The 24,398-nt window shown below is 42.1% G+C and overlaps 1 protein-coding gene across 1 annotated transcript in view; it reads left to right on the top strand.

The window, feature by feature from the left end:
• LRRC4C (leucine rich repeat containing 4C) overlaps window positions 1-24,398 on the top strand; it is a 3,048,452-nt gene that overhangs the window by 1,794,712 nt on the left and 1,229,342 nt on the right. The window lies entirely within an intron of this gene.

Raw genomic sequence — 24,398 nt, 5'->3', positions numbered from 1 at the left:
TTCAACCTTTCAAAATATTATATTGCATTGGTAATGTGCACATATTTGCAAATAATTACAGTTACGTAATGGAATTAAATGTATTAACAATTTTTAAATATACAAAATAGTAATCTAAAACACAAAAGACAAAAATCTATGGAATTAGTAGTATATGAAATAGCAGTCCTGCCTTGTTGTAAAAAAAAAAAAAAAAAAAAGGATGCTCAATATATAACGCTTACATAATTTTTGTAAATATATCATTATTCCATGCAATATTGCTATCACATGCTTGCACACAAAGTAGTGCTGTTAATCTGCTGCATGTCTGTTCAATTATGTACATTGTGCCAAGTTAAAATTATGACTTTGGTCATTAATTATATGTTTGCTTCTGATAAACAGCAGGAATCTTTGAACTGAGAAGGTACTTTTAATAAATATTATGTTTTATATTACTTTGCAATTAAGCTTTGCATTGCACATTTCCTTTTTACAAGAAAAAAAGTTACTGGCTTTACACAGTATGACATCTTTAAACTTAACAAATCTAGTCTGTTGCAGTAAGCATTTTGCCTTTTGTTTGTATCCTGAAGAGCAGTTATACTTAATACATTTTATGAATATTAGCTTTTTTCTACAAAAGATCTTGGATAATATTCATAGTCCCAAGGTTCGTACATGCATAGTGGTTCTTTCTGGAGAGCGCTGCTCAGCCTATATACAAATACACTAATCAGAGGTTATTTGTGATGACTAAGTAAATGCAAAATCTTTTGATAAAAAAATAATAAATAATACCCACTTTTGTTAAGGGCAAAAACTTGCAACAGTTAATTCTTAAGCTTATATGAAGTACTATGTGTAAACATAAGTACACTTAGAATTTCGGATGTATTTGGATATCATGCATGTATGGGGCTAAGTGCAAGCGCATTTGAATTACTGGATGCAAGAAGTGCATAGTGCAGCTTTTTGTACTAACTTTAAACAATATAAAGGGATTTTATATATATTTTTTGTAGGGGTGTATTCATGTGAACAGCCTGACTGATCTCATAAAAGAGTGGAAAGGGAGAATACAGGAAAGAATATGACTGGGGAACCATAACAAAGAGGGAACACAGAAATAACATACCAAAAGGATTGTACTTCAGGAGGTAAGAGAGAAGCAGTCGTATATTTTTGCTGGGGGAAAGGCCCCCTATTTTTCAAAATGTTTTAGTATAACAGGGTTGTTTTGGTAGAAAATAGGTTAGCATAGAGGATTAGAGAAGCATGGAGGTGAAGAGGAGTTGGGCACAGAAGGACACCCGGTCCATTGGATATCAAATGTTTCTATGGCCTGATGGTATTGTAGTGGATGACCCAGATGCTAAGGGGGTGGAGAACTGTGGTGGCATGGTGGTCAGTACTGACTGGGACAGTGAGTTTGAACCTGGTGAAGAGCATCTTAGATTGGTCAGAGATGACTCTCCATTGAACCACATGGTAAGGCAATCAATCTGTCTTGCCAGGCTCCCATGTGCCAGGGTGTCTGCAAAACCAGTGCATCCACACCAGTCCTGTGAGGATGTTCCTGGATGGGCAAAGGGTGAACATTCCCTCATCTGCCCTTGAGGGAATGTGGTTGTGCTGCTTCTAGGGATTCGGAACCAGTAGCAAAAAAGAACATAAATGGGAGAGAAAGAAGAAAGACAAAGTTATACATAATTAAAATAAGAAAGAGATAAGGAAGGAGGATAAAAAGACAAACAAGGAATGGAGGCAATAAATTCACTCATAATGTAATATATCAGTGCAATCTTTATTAACAGTGGTTTCTAATTTTTATTAAATCTTTATTCAGACAAAAAAAAAAATCAGGAAGTGGTACTGAAAAAATTGGAACAGTCAGTATAATGACACCAGGTGGGGTGATTTTTACATTTGCAGTCTACTGATACTAAGGAGATAAGCTGGTGAAACATAAGAAAAGGTAACACATTCAAAATGTCTGTCTGATAAGGATTAGACTGCAATTGTGTACTAAATACACATTAAGTCTATGTTATTGTTGGGTTTGAATTACTGCTGGTTTTATACTTGTGGTACAAATAAAACAAAGGAAAAATTCAGGTAGCATTCAACATACTTTTTTTTCAGAATTATATTTGCATACTAATGAGCATCCCCAGTTAATTGTCTTAGCTGTCTCTCCTCTGATTTGTTGTATTAGATATCCTCTTCTGCCACATATAGAAGACATAGAAGATAATTGCTTACCTATCACAGAGGTCTGCTTATACCTTTCTTACATGATTATATTTATTAATCAGCAATAGCGCAGAAATTATTCTTTTACTCGCAGTGAATCTGTGCAATTATTGCTTTTTGCATGTTGTTTTAGGTAAATGAATGATGCAGCAGCAGGGATCCAGAGATAGAAAAGACAGTTTTAACCATGGAGCTAAATGCATCCTCATGGCAGCCGTTAGGACTGATGCAAATGCCTTTTCTAAGAAACAGGCAACTAAACGAGCAGAAGAGGCAAAGGCCTTCAGCCAAGTTGCTATGAATATAAATGCTGTTGGCCAAAGGAACCCCACATCAACAAAGTGAAAGAAAAGGGATAATGATATGGTAGGATGCACCAGAGCAAAGGCAAGACAGAATGGAATTGTCCATAGAACCAGTTGGGAGGGATATTCCTGTAACGCCTCATAAGGTACATCTCTTCTCTCTTTGGGGGGATGACTATGAAACAGACGAGAATGACATAATCACAAGTGGTATGGATTCTGGATGTTGCCCACATCTGCAGCATCAACAGATATCTGCTCAGGAAGGTTGGTTTGACCCAACATAACATATTTACTTAGAGAAATTAATGATTCTGAGGAATGGTTAGGTGTGACACATTACAATTACTGCTAACAGAAAATCATTCTCTACTGCACATTATGACATTGAACAAGAGTGTGCATACTAACAGTCCCCCACACCTCATTAAACAGCATACAGTAGTGTATGTCATTAGTAATGTAGTCAATTAATTCTCTAGCATGTCAACAGCAGAAATGAGCAATTCCATTATACCAGTAAGTTTAGAAGAAAGCAGCAGCAGAATGGCTGATGGTGATGAAAACACAGTTATATTTATGAGACAACCTGAGGAAAGTAGCACCCCGTCACCAAGTTTAATGGCAGGATCTCACACCCCACAGCATGTCAGTAACTGCAGAAAACAACACTGAAGCACAAAATCGAGTACATGGTGACATTACACTCCATGCTGTACAAGTACCTCAACACCAGTGTCTCCAGACCATAAGAAACACCTTCTTGATGATGGCAGAAATTTCAGACTGTCAACAATGACTCCTTTACAAAGTGGTACAAGGTACAGGCATATGTCACAGCTGCCTCAGGAAACATGTAAAGCATAGTCTGACCAGTAGGAAATGTGTTGTGAAGGGCAGTCCCATACGCATACAGACATCTCAACCAGTATTTGTACATGTCAAGGACACTATTGATCGCAATATCAGTCTGGGACAGGGCTGTATTAAAGTTATCATCTGCATTTCCTCTCATATTTTTCACAGGTGTCATGAACCATGGCTCCAATGGATATCCTGCATCACTTAAGAAGGAGAGAATGGCAGTGTGAAACAAAATAAAAGTGGTTTAGTATTAAGAAATACATTTTACTATGAATAACTGATTTAATGGTTAAAAAAAATACCACTTACTAACAAGATGACCACTGGGCCTCCTGAAATGCAAGAAGAGGCATTAGAGTAAGCTAGTGGGACAAATATGGCAATTGTGCGCACTGACAGGGTGCTGACCAGACAAATTGCTGATGCACCCCCGTATAACACACATTACCTGGCAATTGATGGAATGGTAACCCTTCCTATTGAAGCACCACTCCCCCCCCCCCCCATGGATCAGATGATGTCCTAATTGCATCATGGATGCAGTCTATCACACTAAACACCTCAGGGAAATGTGCCACCCATAAAAGGCAAGCACTTTTAGGAAATTTAAAGGAAATCATAAATGTATGATTGCTACAAATACCAAAGGAAACTACAAATCATTCTTCAGTTATATTAGGAAATCAACAAATAATTTTCAACAATGCACTGAACTCATCCATCATAATAATAATGATACTGTGTCACATATTTCACTGTTAAGCATATATAGACAATGTACTGGCAGTCAAATTTAATGCTATCTTTATCACACCTCGTCACATTGTTGCATCCACTTTTCCTGAAAAAAATGTTTTCAGCTGAAAAAACATAGGAATAAATCTTAGAATCCCTGCCAAAGGACAAAAATAATTTTTCAGTAAGACCAAAAGATTATCTTCACTTCTTTATAGAAACACAAAAGCATTGCCATTCCAAATTTTAATGATAATGGGCAGGATTCACGAAGGCTTGCACGGAGTGTAAGAGACGTGTAACACTCCATGCAAGCCTTGCGATCCAGGAACAGCCCTAAACTCCGTGTAAGAGACCAGCTAAAACGTCTCTTACACGGACTGGGCGTGGACATGCTAAATACCTCACTTGCAGCCGAAAGGTATGCAAATGAGGTATATTAGCGATCCACGAAGCAGAAACCAGCCCGTGTAAGAGACGTTTTAGCTGCAGAAATGTACTCAGTTGACAACTGAGTATGTTTCTGCAAATTCCACAACGGAGCCATGTCAGCTCCAAATAAAGGGTGCATATGTCCTCAGGCAGCATGCCAATGGCCAAATATGTGGCCATTGGCAAGGTAACCCGATGCAAAAATAATAAAAATATATATTTTTTTTGGCGATCGCCAATGTTTAAACCCAGCGCAGCCCCGCGCAAATGGGCTGCGCTGTATAAAACATAAAAATGAAGGTTATAAACCCACAAATGTGGGTTTCATTCAATACATGGAATGACAATGCAGGGACCAGCAGACCAAAAACAACATGGCCACCGTGTAGTGGTTGCTAAGTGGGGGGGGGAAGCTGAGTCTAAGACATGTAACTAAGCATTAGTAGGCAATCTCATGTAAATGAGGGTTAGGATACTGAATCTCACAGTCACATAGCAAATGAGCACAGTCTGAGTAGTGTAAGAGATACATAAGGGGGAGGAATAGAGTAGGAGATAGGTGACATCACAAGGGGGAATGGTAGAAAGAAATGCAGTTCATTGGAGGTCAGTGTAACATGACAGATGACAGACACAGATCATGGAAAGAGGTGTGCCACAAGTTAAGTCAGGGAAAGTCAAGAAATGGAAGGTGTACACTGTTACTTACACCAAAGTTTCTTGCTGGGCGTGCATGCGCACGTGTGCACGCCATGAAGCGCGAGTAGGGCAGTGTGCACGTGTAAGGCAGACTGAGCATGTTGGAGGCTGTTGGCAGATGTGTAACTGTGTTTGCGTGGGTGTGCGTGTTTTAACCCGAATAAGTAGATTCTGAACCGTGTAAGCACGTGTGCGCGCGTGTAAGCCACTGTGAGCGTGTTCTGCTGGTATGCACGTTGCTCCCCACTGAGGAAACAGAGAGGAAAAAGGAAGCAACAGAATTAATAGGAAGCTAGCAGGGATAACTGCCGTAGCTAGCAGGTGAAAACAATTAGAAGCAGGCAATTACACAGGCAGAATAGTAGCCCAGCCCAGCACTTAAAACTCTGCAAACAGTAGTGCAGGAAGTTTCTCTTAAGAGACACTGCAAGACAGGAGTAAGCTAATAGAAGTGAAAACTGAAAAAGCTTCACTCAGAGCAGAAATTTTAGTGGCTGCCATAGCTGTCATAATGAGACATAGGCGACTTGCTGAGGGTGGTGACAATGCAGATGGTGCCAGACAACCCACAGTGAGGAGATGGAGAAGAGTGTACAGGCCCAGGGTCACCTACCACTGGTTACATGAGCTGGAGATAGTAGAGTGCTATAGAGAGGACAGAGAGCTCCTGCAGCAAATTGTTGAGCTGTGCAGGCCACGCCTCACACACAGAACCAACAGAGGGGAACCCATCCCAGTGGAAACCAAGGTATGTGTTGGCCTAAGAATACTAGCAACAGGTACCTTCCAGAGACCAACTGGCGATATGATGGGGATATCACAGGCATCAGCCTCCAGGGTACTGCACCAGTTCCTGGATGCCATGTCAGCACATGTCGGTGATCATGTATATTTCCCCAATGCCTGTGAGGTATTGGCTAGCAATATGCGTCTCTTCCAGCAAATAGCGGAATACCTTGAGGTAGTGGGTGTAATAGACTGCACGCACATACGCATCAAAGCACCAGCCGGTGAGTGGGGTAGGGCCTACATTAACCGCAAGGGCTTCCCCTCCATCAACTGCCAGGTCGTGTGTGATGCCCAGGGCATAATAATGAATGTGTGTGCTGGCTGCCCTGGGAGTTACCATGATTCCCACATCTGGCATTTGACGCAGCTGTACCAGACATTTGCCAATGGGGACATCCCACACGGACACCTAGTGGGGGATGCAGGTTATGCACTGGAGCCATGGCTGATGACACCCATCAGAAACGCACACACACACCTGAACAGGAACGCCATAATGAGGCACATGCACAAACACGTAATGTAATAGAGCGTGTGTTTGGGCTGCTCAAGTAACGGTTCCGGTGTCTGGACACATCTGGTGGAGCCCTGCAGTACACACCAACTACATGTACCCAAATTCCTGTACCACACAAGGACCAAACAGCCTGGAAACCGCCAAATGGGATCCACAGAAATGCGCGACTGATGCAGCAACACTACCGACTAGAAATAATCCACAGATGGTTAGAAATCCAATAAAGATCCAATGAAAATCTTTTTAAACATCCACCAGTTTATTTAAGCCTTCAAATTATAGCTTTTCGTCAGTCCCAAGACCAACTTCCTCAGAAATGATTAACATAAAACAACAAATTCAAACTGATGACATTAACTTTTAAAAAACCTTCATTCATGACATCACTTCCTTTACTTTACCATTAAAGAGATACAATGTCTCTACAAATCATATGGCTTATACCTGCTTAATAATATTTATTGCCAATATGAACTAAATTAATGATGATAATATTTTACCATTCAATCGATTGATTTTAAATGCAGAATGAACTACATTCAATACATTTATATTAAAAAACATATAAAAAAACATGAAAAAACATATAAAATTTTATATTTATGAAATTCATGTAAAAATTCATATATCACATACATTACACTTGCGACTCAAAAGTCACTGTCTCAACCTAACATGCCTTCACCAAATCAATTAATAATAATGATGATAATACGATAATATCTAAAATTATTTAAAATTATATAGCTACAAAAAATAGGGCTTGCAAAAAAACCACTTGTAATTAACCAGTGGAACTTTGGCAGCCAAAGAAACTACCTCTCCAGGCTCTTCAGCTTTAAAATGCAAGCTATTGACAGCATGCCATTGAGACCTGGGGGGGCAAAAGCCCTAAGCCTTAGCTGCCATAATAGTTCCTTCCTTTCCAACAAAAGTGAATCCATTCCCCTCCCATATTTGGGATTTATATGGTCAATTGCCATGAAATTAAACCCATGATCAGGAAACTCCTGAATGTTTTTTGCGAGGGCATTCTCTTCCTTATTCTTCCTAATAGCATAAGAATGTTCATACATGCGTTGGCATAATTTCCTGTCCGTTTTTCCCACATAGAAACTAGGACAGGAAGTGCATGCTGCTACGTATATAACATGCGAACTTCTGCAATTATATCTTCCTTTAACTGAATAAGTTTTATTTCGTATATAAAAATGAAGCCCTGTTTTAACAAATCTACAATGTCTACAAGAATTACATGTAAACATTCCGGCTCTTGTGTTGGTTACTCCTAGTTGGCTTTCTAAGATATTTTTTAAACCAGGTCCCTTTCTATAGGTAAATTTTACCTTCTGTCCCAATTGTTGTAACCCATCAAACTCACTAGTGGCAATAGCCCAAAACCTTTTAATAGAAGTACTGATACTAATAGCATCCATACTATAGGTCATTACAAACCTCATGGAATGATCAACGGGCCGACAATTGTTAGCTGGTTCATTTAATGCATTTAATCCCCCAGTATGCATCCCCAAAAGGGGTTTATAAAACCCGGATCTCCTCTTGTATTTTACTTCATTCATTAATTCTACTAACATGTGGGTCGGATAGCCTCTATTGGAAAACAATTCATGAATTTTGTCCATTTCCAATAAAAAATCTGCAAACCTAGTGACCATCCTGGCTGCCCGGACCAATTGTCCTTTCACGATGGCATATTTTTGGTGGTAAGGATGATTACTCTCAAATTGTAGGTAACTGTTAGACCACGTAGGTTTACGGTATATCTTGGCCACTAAATATCCATTTTCGGATGATTTATTTAAATCAACATCCAAATAAGTGACCCTCTCTCTCTGATAATCCCAAGTAAACCTCAAAAATTCAGTTGAAATGCTGAAATCATTGACCAAGCCCTCAGCTGCCTCTCTATTCCCTTCCATAATAATGAAAATATCATCCAAAAACCTCGTGTACAGATGTACCTTCTCTGATATAAATGGATGATTGAACACAAAATTGCTTTCCCATGATGCTAAAACCAAATTAGCTACACTCCCCTCACATGGTGACCCCATTGGAACACCTTTTATCTGATGGTAATATTTCTGATTGAAAGTCACAAAATTACAAGTGAGAATTATGTCCAACAGTTCTCTCACCATCAATATCTCATCCATGGGGGCACCTCTAGCTAATAATCTTTCCTCTACCCATTCCACTGCTATATCCTGGGGTATTGAGGAATACAAATCGACCACATCTATAGTAAGAAAAACATCTTCTGGTTTTAGACTTAAAGCATTCACCCTTGTCAAGAACGACCATGAGTCCTTAGAGATATGTTGTTCAAGTTTTACATATTTTTTTAATATGGTATCCACCACTTTAGCTGCTGCATACGTGATACTCCCTTTTGCACTCACCAACTGTCTCATTGGAGGATGGTTAACATCCTTGTGAATCTTGGGGTTGCCAAATACCACAGGTATCCTAGGAGCTGACATTACTATATAATTATAGATGGTCTTATCTATGGTCCCATTCATGAATTTCATAAATATAAAATTTTATATGTTTTTTCATATGTTTTTTTATATGTTTTTTAATATAAATGTATTTAATGTAGTTCATTCTGCATTTAAAATCAGTTGATTGAATGGTAAAATATTATCATCATTAATTTAGTTCATATTGGCAATAAATATTATTAAGCAGGTATAAGCCATATGATTTGTAGAGACATTGTATCTCTTTAATGGTAAAGTAAAGGAAGTGATGTCATGAATGAAGGTTTTTTAAAAGTTAATGTCATCAGTTTGAATTTGTTGTTTTATGTTAATCATTTCTGAGGAAGTTGGTCTTGGGACTGACGAAAAGCTATAATTTGAAGGCTTAAATAAACTGGTGGATGTTTAAAAAGATTTTCGTCGGATCTTTATTGGATTTCTAACCATCGGTGGATTATTTCTAGTCGGTAGTGTTGCTGCATCAGTCGCGCATTTCTGTGGATCCCATTTGGCGGTTTCCAGGCTGTTTGGTCCTTGTGTGGTACAGGAGTTTGTTTGTTCTTTCATTTTTTAGAGTTCGAGATGGATACATCGGTCGGAGCTACCTTTGGTACCCAGAAAACAACTGATGCTAGAAATTTGTCGGTTCTTATCAGTCTCTTGACGGAGAAAGTAGAGACATTATCGCAGCGAGTGGATTCTGTGTTGGGGGCAGTGCAACCATCAATCTATGCTCAGCATGGGTCTGTAGCCAATGGATGCTTCAATTTACAACCACTTTTTGGGTCGGGTTTAACCTCTGACAGTATTCCTCCAGGCCAGGCTGGTATGTCTTTTGTGCCATCTACTATGACTTTATCAGATGGACATGTGAATGTAAATGCAGTCGTATTGAGAGAAGGTGATGTACAGTCGAGCCATTCATTTTCTCAATGGCTAGACCGCCCCTTCTCATTTTCTAACTGTGATTTAGGGCTCGTGGAATCCACTACACCTATGGTGCCATTAGGTGAGAGACTGTCGGTATTTGATCAAAAATTATTCAAATTAAGGAAGCTTCAACTTGAAGTTGCATATTTCAAAGAGTGTGAACATGCCAAGGTTGTACCTAAGGGGTTGAGATCTTGGCAGTATCCGACAGGCTTGGTAGAGGGTTCTCAGTTTCACAAAGACTTGGTCGAGTTGTTCAATAAACATGGCTTCGAACTATTGAATATGATTTGTTCTCATTATAAAGCAGTTATAGATATTTTAATAAAGGACTTGAATGCATTGAATATATCTATCATTAATGACTTGGAATTCCCTAATTTTCAGTTCGACTATGAGCGGACATTTAAAAGTATAGATCAACATATGATCAAGATCAATATGTTAAAAACACAGAAATTGCATAGAGATATGAAGGCATATAGAGAGGGGGTAGCGTACCCCAGACCACCCAAATCCCAAGGTAATTCACTGATCCCCGAGGTGTATACATCTGCTATTAAACCTCCGACTATTGATTGTGAAGGGGAGTCATGTATTAAAAAGAAACCTAAGATGACATCTCAAGCAGTGATGACCGAATCTTGGCCAGAAAGAAGAAATTCGGGGGATCAGCTTATTACAATCAGTACTGAGGAAGATGACACAATTTTTCAAGGGGCTGCCTCAGTCCAAGGGACATCGCCAGAGAAAAAAACAATTGAAAAACAAAACACGCATGAAGAAGATTTAGATACCCCCATGGCTGGTATTGGTCAATTGGAAATATTATTTAATTCCAAAAAGGATTTTAAAATATATAATTTTTCTTCTTTCCACTTTTCGATGGAATTAGTGGACTTGTTAGCCAAAGGCATGTCATTTGTTCCTAGTAAAAGGGCAGATTTGGCTGAATTGTTATTGGATTTAAAATTGTTTATTAGAAAATGTAATCTAAATTTGATGCTTGGGGATATTGGAGCTACTTTAACCCCTTTTCAATTATCTAGTACATTCAACCCCCCTATACATCCATCATTGGTTTTATTCGAGAGAATGTGCGAATTGGAAATTTGTCGCACTATGAAATTGAGGGCCACTACAAAGTATAACATCACGAGGAGTGAGTGGGAAGCTTTGAATTTGTTGAGAGGCTCCTCAGTCCGTGTGATGCAGCCGGATAAGGGGGGTGGTTTGGTAGTGATGGAGGAAGCAGACTATAACAGGAGAATGGAGACCATTTTGTCCTCGAATTCTTATGTAGATATGTCTTTGAATGAATTAAATGGACATTTGGCAAGGGTCCATATGTATTTCGAAGACATGTTCATGAATGGGACCATAGATAACACCATCTATAATTATATAGTAATGTCAGCTCCTAGGATACCTGTGGTATTTGGCAACCCCAAGATTCACAAGGATGTTAACCATCCTCCAATGAGACAGTTGGTGAGTGCAAAAGGGAGTATCACATATGCAGCAGCTAAAGTGGTGGATACCATATTAAAAAAATATGTAAAACTTGAACAACATATCTCTAAGGACTCATGGTCGTTCTTGACAAGGGTGAATGCTTTAAGTCTAAAACCAGAAGATGTTTTTCTTACTATAGATGTGGTCGATTTGTATTCCTCAATACCCCAGGATATAGCAGTGGAATGGGTAGAGGAAAGATTATTAGCTAGAGGTGCCCCCATGGATGAGATATTGATGGTGAGAGAACTGTTGGACATAATTCTCACTTGTAATTTTGTGACTTTCAATCAGAAATATTACCATCAGATAAAAGGTGTTCCAATGGGGTCACCATGTGAGGGGAGTGTAGCTAATTTGGTTTTAGCATCATGGGAAAGCAATTTTGTGTTCAATCATCCATTTATATCAGAGAAGGTACATCTGTACACGAGGTTTTTGGATGATATTTTCATTATTATGGAAGGGAATAGAGAGGCAGCTGAGGGCTTGGTCAATGATTTCAGCATTTCAACTGAATTTTTGAGGTTTACTTGGGATTATCAGAGAGAGAGGGTCACTTATTTGGATGTTGATTTAAATAAATCATCCGAAAACGGATATTTAGTGGCCAAGATATACCGTAAACCTACGTGGTCTAACAGTTACCTACAATTTGAGAGTAATCATCCTTACCACCAAAAACGTGCCATCGTGAAAGGACAATTGGTCCAGGCAGCCAGGATGGTCACTAGGTTTGCAGATTTTTTATTGGAAATGGAAAAAATTCATGAATTGTTTTCCAATAGAGGCTATCTGACCCACATGTTAGTAGAATTAATGAATGAAGTAAAATACAAGAGGAGATACGGGTTTTATAAACCCCTTTTGGGGATGCATACTGGGGGATTAAATGCATTAAATGAACCAGCTAACAATTGTTGGCCCGTTGATCATTCCATGAGGTTTGTAATTACCTATAGTATGGATGCTATTAGTATCAGTACTTCTATTAAAAGGTTTTGGGCTATTGCCACTAGTGAGTTTGATGGGTTACAACAATTGGGACAGAAGGTAAAATTTACCTATAGAAAGGGACCTGGTTTAAAAAATATCTTAGAAAGCCAACTAGGAGTAACCAACACAAGAGCCGGAATGTTTACATGTAATTCTTGTAGACATTGTAGATTTGTTAAAACAGGGCTTCATTTTTATATACGAAATAAAACTTATTCAGTTAAAGGAAGGTATAATTGAGGAAGTTCGCATGTTATATACCTAGCAGCATGCACTTCCTGTCCTAGTTTCTATGTGGGAAAAACGGACAGGAAATTATGCCAACGCATGTATGAACATTCTTATGCTATTAGGAAGAATAAGGAAGAGAATGCCCTAGCAAAACACATTCAGGAGTTTCCTGATCATGGGTTTAATTTCATGGCAATTGACCATATAAATCCCAAATATGGGAGGGGAATGGATTCACTTTTGTTGGAAAGGAAGGAACTATTATGGCAGCTAAGGCTTAGGGCTTTTGCCCCCCCCAGGTTTCAATGGCATGCTGTCAATAGCTTGCATTTTAAAGCTGAAGAGCCTGGAGTGGTAGTTTCTTTGGCTGCCAAAGTTCCACCGGTTAATTACAAGTGGTTTTTTTGCAAGCCCTATTTTTTGTAGCTATATAATTTTAAATAATTTTAGATATTATCGTATTATCATCATTATTATTAATTGATTTGGTGAAGGCATGTTAGGTTGAGGCAGTGACTTTTGAATCGCAAGTGTAATGTATGTAATATATGAATTTTTACATGAATTTCATAAATATAAAATTTTATATGTTTTTTAGTATTTTTTTTATATGTTTTTTAATATAAATGTATTTAATGTAGCTCATTCTGCATTTAAAATCAGTCGATTGAATGGTAAAATATTATCATCATTAATTTAGTTCATATTGGCAATAAATATTATTAAGCAGGTATAAGCCATATGATTTGTAGAGACATTGTATCTCTTTAATGGTAAAGTAAAGGAAGTGATGTCATGAATGAAGGTTTTTTAAAAGTTAATGTCATCAGTTTGAATATGTTGTTTTATGTTAATCATTTCTGAGGAAGTTGGTCTTGGGACTGACGAAAAGCTATAATCTGAAGGCTTAAATAAACTGGTGGATGTTTAAAAAGATTTTTGTCGGATCTTTATTGGATTTCTAACCATCTGTGGATTATTTCTAGTCGGTAGCGTTGCTGCATCAGTCGCGCATTTCTGTGGATCCCATTTGGCGGTTTCCAGGCTGTTTGGTCCTTGTGTGGTACAGGAGTTTGTTTGTTCTTTCATTTTTTACATGTACCCAAATTGTCATGGTATGTGCTATGCTACATAATATGATCTTGTGAAAACAGCTGCAGCAGGACCAGCATAGGGCTGGGCCAAACAGCCCCCACCATTGCCAAGGCCATCATAGGCAGAGCGTGACTCGGAGGAGGAACAACCTGAGCCTGCCCCAGTAGGCAGAAGGAGGCGTGCCCAGTATGCCCTGGCCTTGGCAAAGAGGCAACGCATAGCACATACACTGGCTCAGTAGGAACCCTGGGAATGATACCCCCTCTGACTCACTCAAATAATAACATGGATGCCTAAAATGACATGACCTGCTCACAAACATGTACAGGGAAGTGTAATATGCGCATCCAACAGAGGCAGCCCTGCAGCACCACCTGAGGCATGAATGCCATGTGTTAAGTAATGTAACACCATGTACTATATGCACACCTGAGCATCCTGACTAACATCCACCCTCACCAAGCATGAAGCCACAAAATGACGATGGGATGATCAAGTGCAATAACTGGCTGAAGTAATGCAGTTAGTCAAAGGGGAGCCAATGTGTTTCAGACTGGGAAGACATGCGGAGCATGACATGATGCACCACCTGCTAGGGGTGACGTGCACCTATCATTCCATGCCCCATGGATACTGGCAAAGGCTGTCAGTACTCACAGCATGCCCTGAATAGGTAAGTCTCAAAACACAAACCCACCTTCATAGGTTCCACAAGGGATAGGAACCTAGATGTAATGCTACCCAATGCCAGAAGTCTAAACAGCAAGATGTGTGCAGTATAAACGCACACAGTATGGAGAATGTAGATATCAGTCCTGTAATAGAGAACTGGGTCAAGGCTCACATCAGCACCCTAACACTACCAGGTCACACCTCATATTGTGCTGTACAGCTGCAAAACATGGAACAAGCTACAAAAGGAGGGTGACTAGCAATAAATGTCAAGGATAACCACACCCCCATGTTGGTACCACAACAAGAAGCAGCATGCATTAGCCATAGTCAAATATCAATGGCTAAATCCGCCTCCCAGTATATAGCCTGCTGCAGACTACTGTCCTAATACCAGGAACTGCACCTGGCCTATGTTGGAATACATGAATATATTAAGCCCCCAAAACAACATTATATTGCTTGAGTGAAAATACCCAGACATACACCGGGAGCATTATACTAGCACCAACACAGTTGGAGAAAAGTTCCCAGAATCCATAAACAAAAATGCCCAGGAACAACGTACCACTCCCACAAGAGGGGTAAGCATACTGAATGTGATAATCAGCAACATGTGTACAGGATGGCAAGATGAGAAGTGTATCCTTCACTGGTAAGACCAGACCATAGAGTAATCACACTGGATATACACATCCCGACCCCAGTTCATGGCCAGAATACCACAGTGAAAAACATGTGTAAAGCATAGGTTGCAGCCCTCCAAACTGATGTTGAATCCACGAAAGGCCCTGTGCAAGTGCAGAATATGGGACACACCGCAAAACATGTTATACAGGCATTCCATGAACACAGCCAGGAATGCTTGGAGTATGCAATCAGAAATAACAACAACACACAATGCCATACACGCAGGCATCTGGCATGCTGGACTCCAGCCATTACCAAACCATGCAAGAGAATGAGGAAGCTACCACATGATAGAGCAAACATAAAAAGGGAAGTAATCACTGAACAGTAGTATGGCAATAACATATGTCCACACATACAATCCACTAAGTCCAGCTACAACAAGTAGAATCTGTGAATCCAGAGGCAATGTGACACCTGTCCCAAGTACACAGACAACCACAACTCCCCCCAATAAATACAAATATATGTGATAGATGCAACCATGCATCCAAACCAGAGGTTGAGCTCCCCCAACTCAGTACTGTCAAAACTAGTCAGGAGGAGAAGGTAACCACACACACCACAAACCCAGTCCCACATAGACCTACCACAACTGTAAACCAAACACATAAACACAGAAAAATATTCCCGGAGGCCCTAATTACAAACACACCACACCAACAGAAGCCTCCAAAGCAGATCACAAGCAACCACAACCTCCAAACATAGCACATCTAATGAATAGTACACAAAGCTGGTGTGCCAATTAGTCACAGGCCAGAAGGAGAAACAACATGCCTGATACAGTTGTAATAGGTGTCTGTACAGGCAGACACACTGCTGTCACACTCACCAGACTGAACAAGGGAAAGGGTAGAGTAAGCTGCCTGTAGGCTGCCACAAAATGCCACATAACACAAGTACGCAGGTCACCCCAAAGCAAGCAGAAATATGATGCACTCAATGTCCATGCTGGTGTGAATGACCTGAGATGTACCTCCCTGGACTACATGAAAAGAGACATGGATGATCTCTCTGAGTATGTACCCCAGGCCGGTATGACACTGGCTGTGTGCAGCATCCAACCCTCACCAAGAATGATGCCACAGTACAAACACAGAATGATCATGTTTAACAGCTGGCACAGTTACAGCTGTCAGTCCAAGAGGGTCTAATGTCTGTCTGCTTGAGATGTCAAGCATGACAAGCCATGCTGCTGTTCCAGGGATGGCTTGCACCTGTTACCCCTGTGCATCTGGATACTGGATAAGGCCTTTGCCACCTCCATAGAGCGTATGTAGGCAAGGCCAAAAGACTACCCACCACCCTAGAAAACATAAGTGGTAGGAAACATAAGGGTAATGCTGACCAATGCCAGATGTGTAAACTGCAATATGCATGCCCCTAAGGCACTTCCCATTATGGAGAACATCGATGTCTGTGCAGTGACAGAAGCCTGCTGCAAGCCTAGTGATAGCACACCAGCACTACCAGGTTATACCACATATCATGTGTTATGGCCCCAACACCTGGACCAAAACATCAAAGGAGGGGAGTATCCATATGCAGCACAGACACCCATATGGCCAGGTAACTGACAATGCACAAAGCAGCGGAGACCACCCATGTGCACCTAAGTGTAGTCCAAACTGCTGTACAGTCTGTAGCATGCGACAGACCACACTCTCACACACAAGAACTCCACCCAGACATCCTGAAGACACTGGACAGTATGAATGTCCCACCAAATACCAGACAAGGTACACACAAATTACCACATAGGTGGCAAACCATTATGTATGCAAGGAGTAATCAGGGACCTAGGGACACAAGTCGACAGTAATCTGTCATGTGACACTCACAATGCCAATGTGGCTAGGAAGATTGTCGATATTGGACACCGTATCATGAAAGGATTCACATCTACATCAACAGAGGTCACTGTGCCGCTGTACTGTTCCCTTATCAGACCCATAATCTAGTACAATGACTCATATGGGATGTACCGTACGTGACACTTGCAGCGGTTCGGAAGACCTCATAGTTACCCCACCAAGAGGCAAAAGGGTGTGAAATATATGTCATATGCTGCCTGGCTGTAGACACCCCAGCTGAATGCAGTCACAGACTGCCTACACAGAGGCATTGTATGTCTGTTGTACAAGGCCAAGTCCAACACAGGAGTAATGGACATGCTCCACCACAGGAAATCAAAGCCATTGGAGCTGTGAGAGTGGCAGATGTCAGCCTCAGCACATAATGAAATAAGATGTGCTGGAGGTACAGATACATAACCCAGAGGCTCCCCACACCCAGAAACAGGATCCCAATCCATGTTAGGCAGAGCCCCTCACTGACACCCCTCAACAGGAATATTGCCAAGTGGATGGATGATCGTACATGTATACTGGGGATCTTCACTGTGTCACAACCAGACAGAGGCACAGTAAAGAAATTCATAAATGGCCATAATAGAAACATAGCAAAGGATGGCGAAAGACACACACACTCTAGCTAGGCTTACTAATGCCTTAGGGTAGATAGCCTAGTATGAACCCATGAACCTATGAAGATACAAATTGTACAGGACACTAAGGATAATCACAAGGCTTACCTAACTGATGGTAGGAACCATGTTGGGCATCCACAGATATGCTCCGAATCACACATATATTACAAACAACATACCAAACACACACACATATTGCTAACATACAACCTGACAGGTGCAGTGCAAACACACCCCCCCCCCACAGAGTGCAAAATATCTATCCCAGCAGACTGCTGGTCCCCTAACATTGCAGATGCTGAGGTAACAGCCATCATCTGCAAAGCAAAACACACAGCAGCAAAGGTATGTGATGGTGTCCTGGGCTGAGGCCAACATGGACTCCAAGAATAATGGAATGCCAAATCACACTACTGCCCAATGTCAGCCTTACCACAGGATATGTACCCAAAGAGCAGTGTACAACAACAGTGGTCCTTCACAACAAAGGTGTTGCCTGAATGGATACTGCAAACAACCACCCCAGGATCCTGACAAGCTTGGTCTGCACAGCTATGGAAAGGATCAGTATGTACCGCAGACAGAAGGCTATTGTGGACCTACTGATACTGGACCCTACACAGTGTGGCTGTCGTAACTGCAGATCCTGCCCCTAAACATGTTTGACCCATTTGAAGCAGTCATTAAGGTCATTGATGAGGGCAATGTGGTCCACACAGCGTAGCTGGACCGTGCATATGCTTCTAGACAATACCATACGAGTTCAGTATGGATATGTTCAGCAGCTTAAATATATACCCCTATGTCAGTAGAGGGGTTGCAAACCAGACCAAGGACAGAACTGACATGGTCAGACATGCCGCATCCATGTCAGACTACAAAGCAGATATGAGTGGCATCCCACAAGGCCTGGTCCTGGGCCCCCCCCCGTTCTGTATATATGTCCCATAGGTATAGGCCAACATGGAAGGACTGTGACTGAACATGTATGCAGAGGAGTACAAACAGCCCACCATATCCGACAAGCAACCCACAAAAGGGCCACCTACAAACAGACAACTGGAGCCATAGCCATGTCAGAAGCTAATTGCAGAACTGTGTATAGACAACCACCGTGGATATACAGTAAGTGCCCACAAATTACCACACAGGTGTTAACCCATGACGTACCTAACATGTAATGAGAGACCTGGGTACAAAAGGTGATAGATATCCTGCACTGGACAAACATGTGGCTGTAGTGTTCGCAGAAACATATACTATATACCCACCCAAACATGAAGATTGGCAGATGTAGATAAGGGGATGTCACTGTGGCTCTGCAGTCATCCTCCATCAGCATCACAAGTGACTACAATAGCCCCTGTGGGATATACCTCAGCAGACACCTCCATCAACTGTAAAGTCCACAACAGTACCCCACCAGGAGTAGCAAAGAGCATGAACAGATGCCATGTTTTGCCTGAGTAAACAAACTGCAGCCCCACACACTGCCATACTGCCCAGCTACAGGCAAGCTATGCCTGATGTATGAAGCCATGTCCAACCTGGAATCAATGAACATGCTGCACCTTGTACAATCTGAATGGCAGTGAGCTATGCACATGAGAGACCTGAACCCCAGCACTGACATACATAGGACAAGCTGTACAGAATGATCCATAACATAGAATGCACCCCCACTCTTCAGTAAACTCCAGGTACAGGTCAGCCAGAGAGTCACTTATTGACACCCCTCAAGAGGAATCCTGATGAGTGGATGGGAGATGGTAGGCTAACCCTGGGTATCACTGTTATGTCAGAGGTAGACGGAGGCACAGTATACTAACCATGACATATGTCATGGCAAACTCCAGTTACAATGTGTGTCGAAGGACAAACACACCCTGTGACTAGCATCAGAAATGGCCTAGGGAACATCGCTAGTGTTTGCCAATGTCCACCCATGTTGTGGAATACACTACCAATGTTGGACGAGCCTGGTGTAGGTAGTCCATATCTGAACATAATGCAACATGGTCATATGTGCACAACTGGCCCCTACACAGTCTGTTGTGCTCACTATGAAGATGTCAAGCAGTCATAGGACTAAAGCCCAGGATACTGTCCACCACAGTGAAAGTACTGAACCAGTACACTATATGGTACTACAGTGTTAGGTCATTATGAAAGTATGTTGACAACTGTCTGCAAAGTATCCCATGCAATCCCTGCAGGCACAGTATAATCCCTGTTGTGGCAGACACGAAGCAGTTGGCCAGTTAGTACTCAACATGACACCCAACACACAACCATAAATGTGAGATATTGTTGAAGTTCACACACACCCAAATATGTGGTGAACTTCAGAGTGCAACATATGGAAAGCTCACACTGGGCATGCTCGCACACTTTGATAAATGAGGCATATGTCAGACAACATGCCATGGAAAGGCTGAACTGGGCATGCTCACACACTTAGGCCATATCTCCGTTAAGCAGTTGGCCACACATATCTGGTATTCGTACGTGTCAGTCCAGGAACCAACCACAACACAGCAATCTGCCCAGTGCACACAGTAAATGACTACAGAGACATAACTGATACAGTGGATCGCCGTCATATGCAAACATCTTCCACAGATACACAAGTTGGTCATAGGAACAGGGAATGCTATGGCAATAAAGACCTGCAAACAGTAGAACAGCACAACAAATATTGTACATCCGACAATTGAACATATGGGTGTAGAGGTCAATACTAGGCTTGTTGCCCTAGGGAATGACAGCTCAGCCAGAGTGTGCTTGGCATCTGCATCCCCAGTACAGTAGGCTACTGTGCCACTGTAAAGTAGATCACATAAGGCAACGTGTGAGGCTAGTGAGCTGTGCCTCTGTCAAGCAGGGGCACCGTGGAGGTCCCAGGGATTGAATGTGCTAAGCCACAGCCATGTTGTCGGTGTGTGCTGGAAGAGGGTTGCTGAGGATCTCTAACAGTAAGTGTCCATCAATAACAGACTGAGGGAGCCCTATCTGCATTCTCTGGACAATTCCACTGTCAACACTGTGTTGTAATGATTATGTGTGAATGAAGTGCCATGCCAGAACTGTTCACAGATGTCCTCCCTCTGTGGGCTACAGCTCTGCAATGTATTAGCTCACTCTGTCTGTTGTACGGCTCATATATGGCTGGTGTACACCTGACAGGTGTCTTGTTGTGGAGCAGTCATGGGTATATGTGGGATAGCATGATCAATGCAAACCCTACACATGCTCATAGAATGCAATTGTCAAGGATTATGCTGAGTGGCCAGTATAGTCCCCAGCATGGGTCCTCTGAAGTCGTCCACCCCAGTCTTCACAAGTGTAGAGTCTGCTTGTGCTAAATACAGTTTGTGTGCAGTGACAACCTTGCCTGGGGTGGAGATGGGATATGGATGTCCAGGGAAAGGTGGGTATGGTCAGATATCAACAATGGTGGTCTACCTCTGGTGTGGAACAGTGAGTACCCACGTTGCAGATGGACAGGTGCAATATGTATTCCCCCATGTGGCTGTGGTGTGTGGTTCTGCCATAGCACATGGACCCACAATTTGTAGTGGCTGTAGGGTAAAGTGGTAGAGGCCTGAGTAGTTCTCACACACAATATGCCTGTATCTGATGTTAACAACTGGAATGGTGTATGTGAACACCTGCATATCCCGGCACTGTTCCCAGGGAAAGTGGGTGTCCTGGATGTGGGTGTGGTGTTCTGGACTGGTTGTGTTGTGTGTTACAGGTCCTGTGGTCACAAAGCATGGTATAGAACATAACCTGCCAGTGCGATGTGCATATCTGACACTGACGTAGGTGGCTGCAAATGCATATATATGCTATCCCCCTCCTGACAGGTAGTACTACATGTACATACCTCTGTAGAAATAAAGATGTCAGCACCCTATAAATACTGCAGGTGCAAAACAGATGCCCAGTAATTCGGATAGTGCGCTCTGCTAATGCGTCTCCCTCAAGTGTCATAATATAGTTAGGTAGGGGTTTGAATCCTGCAAATGGTGTGTGTGTGTGTGTGTGTGTGTGTGTGTGTGTGTGTGTGTGTGTGTGTGTGTGTGTGTGTGTGTGTGTGTGTGTGTGTGTGTGTGAAAGGAAATGTCCCTTTGGCAACTGGGAAAACACACTACCGGATGCACATTCCCCTTTCTAAACACTGATGATGTCAGCACCCTATACGTACAGCAGGAGAAGGGCAACCTCCCAGTAATGTGAATAGCGCGCTCTGATAATGCGTCCGTCTCGAGTGTCATAACATAGGTAGGGGTTTGAATTCTGCAAATGCTCAGTGTGTGTGGAGGGGATTAGTGTGTGTGCAAGTCTGTATGAAGGAAATATCCCTTTTGGCAACTAGGAGAACACACTACAGGATGCACATTCCCCTTTCTAAACACTGATGATGTCAGCACCCTATAAGTACAGCAGGAGAAGAGAAACCTCCCAGTAATGCGAATAGCGCGCTCCGCTAATGCGTCCATCTCGAGTGTCATAACATAGTTAGGTAGGGGTTTGAATCCTGCAACTGCCCAGTGTGTGTGGAGGGGGGTTAGTGTGTGTGTGAGGAAGATGTCCCTTTTGGCATCTGTGAAAGCACTCTACAGGATGCACATTCCCCTATCTCAGCACGGATGATGTCAGCACCCTATAAGTACAGCAGGAGAAGGGAAACCTCCCAGTAATTCGAATAGCGCACTCTGCTAATGCGTCTCTCCCGAGTGTCATAATATAGTTAGGTAGGAATTTGAAACCTGTAAATGGCATGTGTGTGTGTTTGGATGTGGGGACTCTGTGTGTGTGCAATTCTGTATGAAAAACATGTGCTTTTTTGAAATCAGGAGATCACACTACATGATGCACATTACCCTTTCCAAACAGTGATGATGACAGCACCCTATACATACAGCTGGAGAAGAGACATCTACCAGTAATCAGAATAGCGCAATCTGCTACAGCCATAACATAATTAGGTAGGGGTTTGAAACCTGCAAGTGGCAAGTGTGTGTGTGTTTGGATGTGGGGAGTTTGTGTGTGTGCATTTCTGTATGAAAAACATGTTAGTTTTGGCAATCAGGAGATCACACTACCTGATGCACATTACCCTTTCAAAACACTGATGATGTCAGCACCCTATAAGTACAGCCAGAGAAGAGGAACCATCTAGTAATCTGAATAGTGCACTTTGCTAATGCGTCTCTCTCACGTGTCATGACTTAGTTAGGTAGGGGTATGAATCCTGCAAATGGCAAGTGTGCGTGTGTGTGTGGGGTAGTAGGGTGTGTGTAAATGCAACTGTGAGAGAACAGATCCTTTTGGCAAATACTACAATACACCAGATGCTGCATATTCCCCCAGTAAACACAGGGGATGTCACCACACTATCAGCACAGCCAAACAGGGCTAGTTGGCCAGTAATGCCAATAGTGTGCTGTGCTACTGGGCCTATTACCATTGTCAGAGTACAGATAGGTATGTTTTGGTAACCCACAACTGCCACGTGTGGTTGTGTCACACATGATGACCTTGTGTGGGTCTTTGTGCATAACAATGCATGCCATTGCCTAAACCAGCAATGGCATTGCACACATGATGTATGTGTGTGACACATACACATAAATACCTGTGACCTGCAGTAGTTACCATGTCTGACACATGCCTCGAGTGGATAAATGGTATTTGCAATGTATAACAATATGACTGTGTCTTACTGTGCAGGGGCCACACGTGGTATGTGTCTATACAGTGTGGGTGTATATGGTAAAATACCTACAGCAGGGGATACACATCTGGTCTGGGCCATATAGTCTACATGTAGTCGATGTACAGGTGCTGCATGCTCCCACCTGTTGTGGGAGTGGTAACATGTCCTTCCACTGCAATTCAGTCACCACATGCTGTGAACCCTTCAACTAGTGTGTTGTAGCTACAGTAATGTTCATGCACAATGTTTGGCTGGATGTAGCCCAGCCATATAAAGACAGTTCTTGAGACTGTCATATTGCCAGTGTTGTTATGGAGGATAGGTGGTTTTCCTGTGTATGGGAGGGTTGTGTGTGCCAGACTATGAACCAGATGGCAGTCCAACACACTGTTAGCTGCACATGATTAGGCCCTGATGCTTTGTGCTGTGCCAACAACTTGGAGGTGTGTGTATCTGTTGTGCCTTGGGATACCACCCTCCCTGTCCATGTGTGTTACATGTGTATGGGACGACAGGCATGGTATGAGGCATAACCTGGCAGTGATGGGTTGCACCTGTGAGCCATGAATCAGGACTCTGGTACTGCACAGACATTGCAGTTCACAGTGCTGAGGACAGTGTCCAGTGCATGCATCTTGCGGTGTACACTGCTGGTGTTGTGTAGCAGCACTGTCAGTGTCCTAACCTGTGTGATACCCGTGGAGGTGGCTATGTAATCTGTGTCCCGCAGCATAAAGCAGTATGTGTGTATCAAGGAGCTTCGTCAATATACATCGGGCCATGGGTGTCACGTGCAAGCTGACCCTTGCACATCATTGTGGCTTCCCTAGCATGTAAGCACACGTTGACAGCCAGCGGATACCCTATGAATGACATTGAAGACTGAGCAGAATGTAGACATACAACACCCTTCCTACATATAGTGGTAGCATACCTGGTGAGGGTATGTTGGCAACCAAGATCAGGC

Source organism: Protopterus annectens, chromosome 17.part0 (assembly GCF_019279795.1).
Source record: "Protopterus annectens isolate FY-2018-M chromosome 17.part0, PAN1.0, whole genome shotgun sequence".
NCBI classification, from domain to species: Eukaryota; Metazoa; Chordata; order Ceratodontiformes; family Protopteridae; genus Protopterus; species Protopterus annectens.
This window is presented reverse-complemented; position numbering and strand designations above follow the sequence as displayed.